The sequence below is a fragment of the Taudactylus pleione genome, unplaced genomic scaffold (assembly GCF_031769625.1).
Source record: "Taudactylus pleione unplaced genomic scaffold, aTauple2 ptg000041l, whole genome shotgun sequence".
In the NCBI taxonomy this organism is placed as follows: domain Eukaryota; kingdom Metazoa; phylum Chordata; class Amphibia; order Anura; family Myobatrachidae; genus Taudactylus; species Taudactylus pleione.
This window is the reverse complement of record NW_028284443.1, coordinates 32,854,333-32,866,215: the sequence shown is the minus strand read 5'-3', so window position 1 is coordinate 32,866,215 and position 11,883 is coordinate 32,854,333. Positions and strand designations below refer to the sequence as shown.

General features: G+C 47.3%; 1 protein-coding gene across 2 annotated transcripts in view; it reads left to right on the top strand.

Moving 5' to 3' along the window:
• Positions 1-5,642: 5,642 nt before the first annotated feature.
• The window catches only part of SCAF11 (SR-related CTD associated factor 11), a 92,545-nt gene continuing 86,304 nt past the window's right edge, over positions 5,643-11,883 (top strand). For both annotated transcript variants that reach the window (XM_088458082.1, XM_088458073.1), the window contains exon 1: positions 5,643-5,962. The gene's annotated coding sequence lies outside the window, so the exon portion shown is untranslated. The remainder of the gene's footprint in view (positions 5,963-11,883) is intronic.

Here is an 11,883-nt window from a genome sequence, read left to right as displayed (position 1 = left end):
TACATAAAGTGATGCACTGTGACACTTTTCAGTTTTATATATCTAAAGGTTTTATTTTTAATAAATTAACTTTCATTTTTTAATCTTATAATTGGTCTAATATTTATGAATTCATCTTCTAAGAAACAGCGCAATTAGTATTATCACTTTATTACTATATGAAAGACTGCGTTAATTCGCTCAACATCTGTTTTAGTGAGAACAGCATGTAAGACCTGCAAAGTTTACAGTAGCTTGGGAAAGGTGACTAATTCAAGAAGATTGGCTCTGCCAAAATAAGATAATTGCAAATGTTGCCAGTCATCCAATTCCTTAAGGGCTCTATCTAAGACATATTTAACTTTTATTGTGTATAAATCATGGACATCCTTGGGAAGGCGAATTCTCTGATAAGGAACATCAGTCTCTGCTCACTGTAAACTACCCATATGTAGACTATCTCTTCGGATAGAGGTGACTAGGGCCATTGCAATTGATTTGGTAGTATTTATTGTAAACCTGAGAATCTACAAAATGAATCTAATTTAGAAAGAAGGGGAGATAGGCAAGTTTGGGGGTTGGAAGAAGAAGGTAATCAGCAAAGGCCAAGACCTTTACTTCTGTTCAACCACAGGAAATACCTTGAAAGAGGGACCAAGACTGTAAAACATGTAATATGTGATCGAGGGCCAAATTAAAAAGTAGGGGGGTTAAGGGGCATCTTTGTCTGGTACCTCTAAACATCTGAATAGGGTCGCCCAGAAGACCATTTATCAACAATTTCGTATGAGGCGGCGTGTAAAAATATTTAATTATATTATTAAAGCAAGAGCCAGTCTTGCAGTTGTATAGAGGTGGGGCCACAAAATGTTATCAAAGGTCTTTTTGTCAGCTAAACGTCGTAGCATATTGGAAGAATGGCGTGGAGTGGAAGATAAATACAAAGCCGCCACAGCTAAGCAAACATTTCGGACTATGTGTCTCCCATGGGTGAACCCAGATTGTTGCGGAGATAGAAGAGAAGGAATAATAGATTGTAAATGAGTGGCAAATATTTTAGACAAAATGTTATACTCTTGCTTTAAAAGATTGAGGAGTCTGTAGGAATTAAGAGAAGCAGGGTTTTTATTAGGCTTCAATAAGAATTGTGTAAGCATCATAGAAAGTAGGATACTGTAGGCCCCCTTTTTGAATTTGGTGAAAATCATTGGTAAGAGAAGGAATTTAATCATCTTTTAAGATTTTATAATAGTTGCCACAAAAGCCATCCGAACCTTGTGACTTGTTAAGTCGTAGACAATCGATAGCAAAATCTTCCGTCATGACACTATTAAGTAGCTCCCACTGTTGGGTAGACAACCCAGGCAAAGCAGCCTCTTGAAAACAGTACAATTCCAGGTCTGTAGGAGAGTTGGCATAAAGATTTATGAAATAGGAGTGAAACAGATTGGTTATGTCAGCAGGTGAAGTGACAACAGTATTGGTATATGGGTCAAACAATCTCGCAATAAACTGTTTTTTTTTTATGCTGTCTTTTTACCATATGAGCAAAACCTTACCATATTTGCCTATCTGACGGAAATAAGTATTCTTAGTGTAATCCAAACTAAGTTTGGTTTCCATAAAAAGAAAAGTTTCCAAAATCTGTTTATGCTTAAGACAGAGTTTCTTATTGTCAGCAGTTGTAATTCTAAGGTACTGACGATAAGTGTCTTTTAAGCAAGCTTCAAGAGTATGCAAATCAGATTTATGGGTATGATTGCGTTTAGCTGCATAGGAAATAACATGACTTCTCATCACTGCTTTGGAGGGCTCCCAAAATAAAACTGGGTCATTGTCTATATATTCTCTCCATTTGTTCTTCAGATATATCTGATAGTCATAGTTTTGAGACAAAAAAGGTGGGAAGTGCCAAAGGCAGGATGTGTGCCAAGGATTAATTCTAGATAAATCAAAAAGGGTATCGGGGGGGATGATCCTAGCTAACGATAAGAGTCTATAATTGCATTATGGACGAGAGAAAATAAAGAATCAGCAACCAGAAGATAATTGATTCGGGCAAACACATCATGGACCCGGGAGAGAAATTAATAATCATGATGGGTACACAAACAATCAATACCATTCGTTCGTTGTTGAACGGTGGCAAGAGGTCGAGCAGAGTAGTCTAGGAGAGGGTCATGGAAAGAAGTAAAATCTCCAACTGTAAACAACTCACTTTATCAGACACCACCTCAGTAATATTATAGTGAAGATTTTTATGAAATTAAATAGCCACTCCACTTTTCTTTTTATCAAAGGAAGCCGAAACACATTCCTGCATCACTGCGTGTCTTGCAAAAATACAATATCAGGGGCAAAATGTTTGAGACATGACAAAACCCGACACCACTTAATAGCAGAATTAGCACGGCCACGTTCCATGACACAAATCAAAGAGAAGTAGAAGCTACTTAGGGGACTAAGGCCCTGATTCAGAGCCGGACGCTCTGACAGAGCGCTCGCTCTGAATCAGGGCCATCCCTCTTACTTTTTGGAGAGGCCTCCTGGCTGCTCGCATAGCTGTAGGTGACCACCCACAGCTATAGCGAGCGGCCAAAATGATGGTCGCGATGGTCAAGACCATCGGGCTTGCGACGAGACCCTTGTCGTAGGGTCTCGTCTGCCACAAGCCCTGGAGTGCTTTTGGCTCTATCAGAGCCAAAAGCACTCCCACTGACATCACTAGTGATGTCAGTGGGGCCGGCCCCAGATGGTAGGCGTTCCCAAGGGAACGCCTCCGTCTGGGCGGCCACGCCCCCGGCACGCCCACCAAAGGGGGCGTGCTGTCAATCACCATCGACAGCACGCCCCCTTTGGTGCGAGACCCATAACGACGGCTTGGCCGTCATTATTCGGGTCTCGCGCATGCGCACGACGGAGCCGCCTCCATCGTGCCCATGCGCACTTGGGCAACATCGACCCGCATGCGAGCGCTCAGCTCTCGCGAGCGGGTCTGAATCAGGCCCTAAGTTTGAGGACTCAGCAGGAGCTGTCATCCAATTCCAATTGTAGGGAAATCAAAAACCACAAACTTACAAATGAAAGGAGTACCCATCTCATCCCAGTAAGACAGGCACAAACTTTGCAAAAAAGCAGTTCTCAACCGCAGAGAAAAAGGTAAAGGGAGCCACAGGCGATCAGTATAGAGAAAGCAAAGAAATAGGGAAAAAAGAGAATAGAATAATATGTAAACAAAGAACATATAGGAGAAGAAATGCCCAAAAACAGTACCACGCATAGTAAACCATCAATATATATATATATCAAAACAATGGAACTTTCTATTAAGCTTATTTTGTATTTTAAATGCAAATGTAAAGCACTTTGATTCCTATTGGGAGAAAAGTGCTATTTAAATATTACTATTGTTTAAATAATGTTTATTGAAGATCAACACATTACACAGCATAAGAGAAAAATGCACAAATAAGGGAGTATGAGAATAAAAGCACACAATTTGATAGAAAACAGACAATGACACATGCTACTGTGAGATCGGGGCTAGACAGAAAGAAATTAAAATGGGAAAAAAGGAAGGGAAGGAAGACAGCGTGGCTAGAACCATTACAGAAAGAGTGGGGGGTGGGGAGAAGGAAAAGAGAGAAAGGAGGAGAAAGTTAAGTGAATGGGGAACTAGCATTGAAGGCGCACAACCAGGGGCCTCATATCTTGTCAAAGGACTTAGAGCAGTGTTTAAGAATACAGGTCATGAATTCCAAATGTTGGACCAGCCAGACCCTATTAATAATTGATAGGCGGGTAGGGGGGAGAGGGCTGCTTCCAGTCAGCTGACAGGTGGCCCCTGAGAGAATGTGCCTAATAAGTTTATTTTGATGGTGCGTGGCCTCAGGGATGGCCAGGGGTAAAAGAAATAAAAAATGTAGCATCCAGAGGGATCAAGAGACTTGACTGGTCTTTAACAGATATACAAAAACAAATAACAATATAAAACACAAACACACTACACTCACACACAAAATCACAAATAGGACTTTAAAAAAAACTGACTTTATGGAAAACACAGCTTAAATAGAAAAATACAGACCAAGAAACAAACCAACTTATAAAAATAAATCATTACAATTAGCAATCACTTTATATATCTTTCTCTTTCTCCACTTAAGGCGCATATCCACTACACGATATAAATGGACGATTGAACGATAACGACATCGTTATCATTCAATCGTTCATTAATCGTGCAGTGAATATGCCAGCAATGCGCGCTCCTGTTGGTTGTGGTGGGCATCGGTCAACGCCTGAACATACTGCCCAATCTGACTATATCGTCAGGTTGTGTATGTTCGGGGATGAGGGAGGGTGCATGCACTGATCAACATATCATTCATTGTGGGCACATTATCCACTGCACAGTATAATGAATGATAACAATGTCGTTATCATTCAATCATTCTTTCATCGTGTAGTGGATATACACCTTTACACTGCTCACAGACTCACAAAGTGAAACATACTTGTCAACTCTCCTTGATTGTCAGGGAGACTCCCTGAAATAGTAGCAATCTCCCTGACTCCACCTTACCCCTATTATGTAGCTGTTATATAAAAAAAACCCATAGATATATACATCCAAATGGGATCATTAGTGTAATTTCCCTGCATTGGTTATAAGGCACAATGATCCCTATGGCTACATGCATTTTCTGAAAAGTATCACTATATTTTCATCAACAAGTAGATCTTACTATAACTGCTTTGTGGCTGGTTTACATTTGGATGTGTCAGTATTATGACACCTCTCAAGTACCACTTTACTGCCGTGCTCATAGGTGGTGCTTTCACACTCTCCCTTAAATGCTTTTTCAAATGTAGGCAAGTGTGAAGTGAAAGTAGCTGGCTGTCTATATTTTATATGATGTCAGGTGAATACTGTCTCTGCAAAAGCCCAATTAAATAGGAATAGAATAGCATAGCATCTTATCCACTGTGGTCGGTTACAATGATATAAATAGTTTGCGGCTTTCTATAACAAATAGAGTAGCACAAATGAATGACTATCAATTGAATCGTTTTTAAATGACACAAAAACCGCCACTTAGTAAATTTAGCCCAGTCGCTTTTATCCTCACAGACTGATCTAGAAGTAGCTCTCTGTCTAATCTCAGCCCAGTCATAAATATCACAGCACAGAGACATTATTCCATGTTATTATTTACTTAATGGTACCCATACTTGCCTACTTTTGAAAAAGCATTTCAGGGAGATTGTGAATTGGACATGTAAGTACTCTGCCTGAAAGAGGTGTCATAAATGTGACATAGTAATTGCGTGAAAGCAGCCAGTGTAAATAGATGTGATCTATTTGGTTTCCACAATACAACCTCTTAGTAAAAAATATAAAATGTGACTGATATATAACTCATGTAGGAAATGATAGGTGCTACTGTGGCACACACACAATTGACGGATATAGATAACTGATTGGTGGTGGTTATTCTCCATGTGACCAGCAGGAGGCACACGCCATCCAGCGCACTCTGTAATCCAACAGACACACATCATGAGATGGCGCATCGTGACCCTACCGCGCACCCGTACCCCCCAGTCTCCGGAAGGTGACGCTCTCTCTCCCCCGCCTCTTCCCCCGGGAGTGACGTGCGGGATCTGCCTGTCAATCACCGCACGTCCTTCTGACGAGGGTAGCTGATTGGTTCGCCTAAATATACTGTCCCCTAATTGGTAACCAAGATGGCGGGGGCTGTGTTTGTGCTGTGAGCTAGGCCGTAGAGCGCCGCCGTGCGGTTCTGTCGTGCTGCGCTTCCTCCGCTGTCTCAGGTCGGGCATGTGGCCTATGTGAGCTGAGGCCGAGCCTGAGCCTTCACCCTAGATAAATGCGGTCTGTGCTCGCTGCGCACTGACACCCAGGAGGCAGCAGCGGCCCTGATCCTACGCAGCCGGCGGCCGGGGACTGACACAGCGGGTGAGTGGCGGCGGCAGCGGCCTGGCGGTGCGTGTGCTGCCCGGTGTGCGGCCTGTGCCAGGGCAGCACTTCTCTCTACGGGCATCACACGGCAGCGCCGTGGCCGGCACTGGGGAGCGGGTGACCCTACTGAATAGTTCTTATTACTGTGGCACCGGGCACCGCACCTGCATATATACAGTAATGCTGAGAGCAATGTCTGTCACACTAGGTACAACAATGGCCTCCCACACATGGATATCAGCTTACTATGTTATTGCGTTGACATACTGCATGGACCTATGATACACCTTAGTATATGCAGGTATTAGGGTTAGGCCATATACTGAGTTGTAGTCAGATGCTGCTGTTAGGGGCGTACAGTGTAAGCAATGTTTTATGATTAGTGGCTTTTAAGTACCAGACTTGTGGTTTTCAAACTTTGTGCACGATTTGACTTTCCTTGTGTAATGTAAAGTTCAGTACAAGCTCAGAATGCACCGTGGACTTGTCTTGTATTATTCCTGGGTTTACCAGTTTCCTTAAGTTTACTCCTCTGTAACCTTCTATGCAGGGATTTTAACAATTCCTTATACACACTGTATCCATTATCTCCAGATTTGAAACAATTGGTCTTACTAACATGTTTAAAGATGTGAATATTTCTGTTTGTGTTTTTGAAAATGTGGCTTTTCATTATCCAGACCCTTATGTCCTTGTTCCTGATTTTGTCATCCAGAACCTCCAAAATGCAACTTTTAGGGGGCAATTCAATTACACGTGATGTGAGGTGATTTATGCAATGTGAACAACAGCACCCTTTATCGCCCCTTCTTTGCCTTTATTTTGTGCATTTGATCTTGCACCCTCATATGGGTGCGGAGGAAAATGCACAATCTTAGGGTATCGTCTGGGCGATGTTAGCATGCTAAAAATCCTTGTTAAATCGGTCTGCCTGAGAGTGACTTTCACAGGTCACAAAGATAACGTGCAAAAAGGTAAGATACTCTCCAGCGCACCTAATGGGAAATGACAATAAACCGTTCTTAATGGACCAAAAGATATAAAGTCAATTTGTGGTGATGTAATACCGCTAAGTAAGTATGGTCTGATGTTTCTATATCAATGTTAGTCAATCTTAAAGAACAAGGATAGTTCTCAATCGTTCACCGTAGCTCCAACAATATAATATTTTGGTCCATTAAGAACGGTTTATTGTCATTTCCCATTAGGTGCGCTGGAGACTATCTTTTACCTTTTTGGATGTTAGCATGCTGTAGCGTGTGATTTCTCCATCTGTGTCTGCATTTCCTGCCAGTTGCTACAAAGCCCTACCCTGGTGTACATCTGTGTCCATATGTGCAAGGACTGAGACACCCACTTTCAACGTCCGTAGATGCTGAAGTACCACTGAAACTTGCACCTGTCCTATGGCAGGTGCAGTCTCTCCATCTGAGTATGGCCACCAATGTGAGCAGCTGTGCATCTCTGTAAGCAACTGCTATTAGTGGTACACCTGTGACACTCATAACATGTTCATCTCCTGTGTACCTCGATTGTGACTCTGACTCTGTGTTCCTGCTATCTGGACGCATGCGCAGTGTGACTTGGAAGCATGCACACAAGATAAAAATTGCTCCACTGCACCCAACATTGTGGACCCAGAGTGTTTTTAAATTCATGTTATTTCAAAAAATGTGATTAAATAGAGAAACTAAACACTCCTAGGGCCTGATTCAGATCCACACACAATCCACACGCAATGTCAGTGTTCACATAGTTTAGCGATTATTTCTACTTCAGGGTCCATAGGGTATCCACAGGATACCTTGGGTATAGGTGTGACGTCAGTCATCGGGCACCATAGAGTTAAGCTTTCAGCCTCCTAGGATGCACTAGGGTCCCCCTCCTATACCCCGCCCCCGAGCCAAGGCACCTCAGTTTCGTTTGGTGCCCGGCCCGAGTCGGATGCACCTGTTGGAGTGGGGGCTAGAAGAGCCCCTGAAGCTTTTTCTTCATGCAGCTGTGGCTGCACATCTGGATGAACAGCATGGACAGTCAGTCCTGACGTCCATGCTGTCTTCCCTACACTCCCGGCGGTACCAGAACGCCGGTACCGATCCGGTGATGCTGGTGAGCATCTGGGGTCACAGCTAGCGGTGACCCCAGATGTTCCGGACCATGGCCGGATTCAAGGGGGACAGCAGGTAAGCAGCGGGGTCCCGCGGTGGGTCCCCGCTGTTACATGGTCCAGAGTCCCCAGGCAGGGGGCTCCCTGGGGACTGGCTGCAGCGTGGAGCCAGGTATGAACCTGCGCTTCCACTACCCCCTGGGACAGCGAACCGCAGCAGAGCGGTAGCGCTGCGGCGTCCCGGGGGTTAAATGCATGCCAGGGGAGCGCGCCTTCCCTGTCTCACAGCTGGCGCCTCCCCCGCTGCACACAGCCCTCTCTGCACACTGCCGACTGGTCCTGTAGCAGCGCTCCTCCCCCAGGCCAGCCTCCTCTGCTCCTCGGCGGCCATCTTTCCAACGCATGGTGAACGCTGCTGGAAGCACTGGACGGAAGCATCGTGGTCTGGGTCCCCCCCGCATACCTCTCCTCCGATTTGGGTCAGGTCTGTGTATGCTGCGCTGTGTCCTACCAGGCCCTTTGTCTGCGTAGTTGAGTGATCAGCGCTGTTAGTGCAGGAATTGATTTTTCTTTGCATTGTATGTGACTGTGCTAGCGCTGCTGCCTGTAACTTTTCTTCTAACTGTCAGCTTTATTACTGTCCCTGTCCTTTCTGCTAAGCCCTTGCGGTGCGGTGCTGCAGGGTGGTCTCTCGCCTATTTAATATATAATTGGTGAGAGGGGTCACATACTTAGTGCCATCATGTCTGAAAGTGATTTTCCTCTCCGGCTACAGTGTACTACGTGTAAAGTACCGTTAGCGGAGGGGGAGGGTAGCGCGGAGGGCCTCTGCCGGCAGTGTTTGTCTATGGCGCGGCCTATTACGGTTACAGCACCGGTACAGGAGCCGCCCTGGGCTTGTTTCGCTCAGGCGCTTACAACCTTAGTGGGCCAGTTAGCTCCGCAGCCCGCGTTTACGCCGATGGGTTTGTCCCAGCAGTCAGTGGTGTCGTCACCCATGCAGGGTTTCCCACGACAATTGGTGGTACCCCACAGTCTCCCTATTTCCCCGCTCCCGGTTTCTCAGGAGCCGGCGTGGGTTAACTCCCTGACGAGTTCTGTACAGCACTTGTCGGATGTGTTGCAAGGGGAGTCTGTGATGCGGCCACATAAACGGCCGGTGGCGTCTCTGTTGGCTCCTTATGAGGATGACGAGGGGACGTCTGATGATGGGGAGATTCTGGATCCTTACGATCAGGACGCTAAGTCCAAGGTATATATTCCTGGACTTATTCGGGCAGTCCGCACAGCCTTGGTGATTGAGGACGAAGTTCCCCCTGTGGCTAAATCCAAGTATGCATTTTTTAAAGATGTGAAGGGCGATGCCACAGTCTTTCCTCTTTCGGGTCAGTTAGTGGACCATTTAGAGGAGGCGTGGAAACAGCCTGGCAAAAGACACCAGCCGCAGAGGCGCCTGGCAGTGGCTTATCCGTTCGCGGATAATTATTTTGCAAAGTGGGAATCCCCTCCACAGGTGGATTCTCACCTGACCCGTCTTGTCCGTAGTGCCACATTGCCGATGCCATCCATGTCCTCCCTTAAGGATGCTACGGACCGCAAGCTGGAGATCTGCCTGAAGTCCGCTTATTCCCTTGCGGGGGGGGCAGCACGGCCGGCTATGGCCGTTTGCTGGGTTGCCAGAGCGATGGAGCGCTGGGCGGATTCATTAGTGGCGTCTTTTGATTCCGACTGTCCGGCCGAACAGGCGGAGTTGATTGGTAATCTCCGTGGTTCGGCCACTTATATCAACGAGGTGGCCTTAGACATTAGTACTCTGGTGTCTAGAATTTCTTCAGCAGCGGTGGCTGCTCGTCGCACCTTGTGGCTGCGATCCTGGAAGGTGGACGCAGATCCCAAAAAGGGTTTGGAGGCGTTGCCATTTACCGGAGAAGTTCTCTTCGGTCCGGATCTGGACAAGATTGTGGCCACGCTGGCGGCAGCCAAATCGGCTTATCTCCCGTCGGCCGCTGCTCCTTCTGGTTCTGGACAATCGTCCTTTTGGTTTTAGAGGGCCCAGGGCAGGCACAAACCAGTCTTTTCCTCGACAGGCTGGCCCTAAGAAATCGGCAAAGCCCCGGAAGCAGGCATGGAGTACCAGACGTCCGTCACCTAAGCCAGATGACAAGCCTGCGGCCTGACGGTCCGGGGATCCCAAAGTGGGAGGCCGCCTGCTGCAGTTCGCCCAGTGTTGGTCGGTCACTACGACAGACACTTGGGTTCTCGAGGTGGTCTCCCACGGGTACGCCCTCTCTTTCCGGCACAGACCCCCGGCTCGATTCTTCACCACGGGTCTACCATCAGACCGGAACAAGGCTACGGAGCTGCGGAAGGTATTGTACACTATGCTCCAGGCTGGAGTTATAGTGCCTTTTCTATTCAAATCTTTTTTTGGTACAGAAACCCAATGGGTCGTATCATCCGATTCTTAACCTCAAAGCTCTCAACAAGTCTTTGTGGGTACCGAAGTTTCGGATGGAGACCCTACGGTCCATCATTCTGGCGCTGGAACCTGGGGACTACATGGTGTCATTGGACATACAGGACGCTTACCTGCATGTCCCTATTCTTTTGCGCCATCAACAGTTCCTCAGGTTTGCAATCCGCAGCGACCACTTCCAGTTTCGGGCGTTACCTTTTGGCCTGGCGACAGCACCACGTGTGTTCACCAAGGTGATGGCGGTCATGGCGGCTTCTCTGCGGCTGCAGGGAGTCCGCATGTTGCCGTACTTGGACGACCTTTTATTGGTGGCGGGATCTCCAGAGCTCCTTCTACGCCACTTGGACCTGACCATTGTGCTACTGCAACGGCACGGCTGGCTAATCAACTGGCAGAAGTCCACTCTAATCCCGTCTCGGCCGATTCTGCACCTCGGAGCCTTATTGGACTTGGAACAGCAAAGGATCTTCGTGACGGGGGAAAAGATCTCTGTTTTACAGTCGAGGGTGCGCAGTTGTCTGCACAGCCGCCGGGTGTCTCTACACTCGGCGATGAAGTTACTGGGCTCCATGGTGTCGGTGTTCGACATGGTGGAATATGCCCAGTTTCACTCCAGACCTCTGCAGCACCTGATCCTATCCAAGTGGAACGGGCTGCCTCAGTCTCTGAAGTCCCAGACGATTGTGCTCACCCTGGAGGTTCGCCTGTCCCTTGCCTGGTGGTTACAGACGACCCATCTCAGCAAGGGACGTATGTTCTGGGTTCCAAATTGGGTCCTGTTGACAACGGACGCCAGTCTTCGGGGCTGGGGAGCAGTTTTGGGTCCACACTTGTTCCAGGGCAGGTGGACGCCGACGGAAGCGGAGCTTCCAATCAATATCTTGGAACTCCGTGCGGTCTTCAATGCTCTCCAGCAGGCACAGCGGGTTCTCCAGGGTCTTTCGGTACAGGTCCAGTCGGATAACGCTACCACCGTGGCCTACATAAACAGGCAAGGAGGAACCTGAAGTCGGGCGGCTCTCGTGGAGGTCTCTCGGATCCTGGTATAGGCGGAGCGCAATCTTCAGGCCATATCAGCGGTCTTCATTCCGGGAGTGCTAAATTGGGAAGCGGACTTTCTAAGTCGCCAGGACGTTCATCCGGGGGAATGGTCCCTGCACCCGGATGTTTTTCAACTGCTGGTGGACAGATGGGTTCTTCCAGAGATCGACCTCATGGCGTCCCGGCACAACAACAAGTTGTCGGTGTACGGGTCTCGCACAAGAGACGAAGGGGTGTCTCTGGTGGATGCTCTGTCCGTCCGGTGGACGTTCCGGTTCGCATACCTGTTCCCTC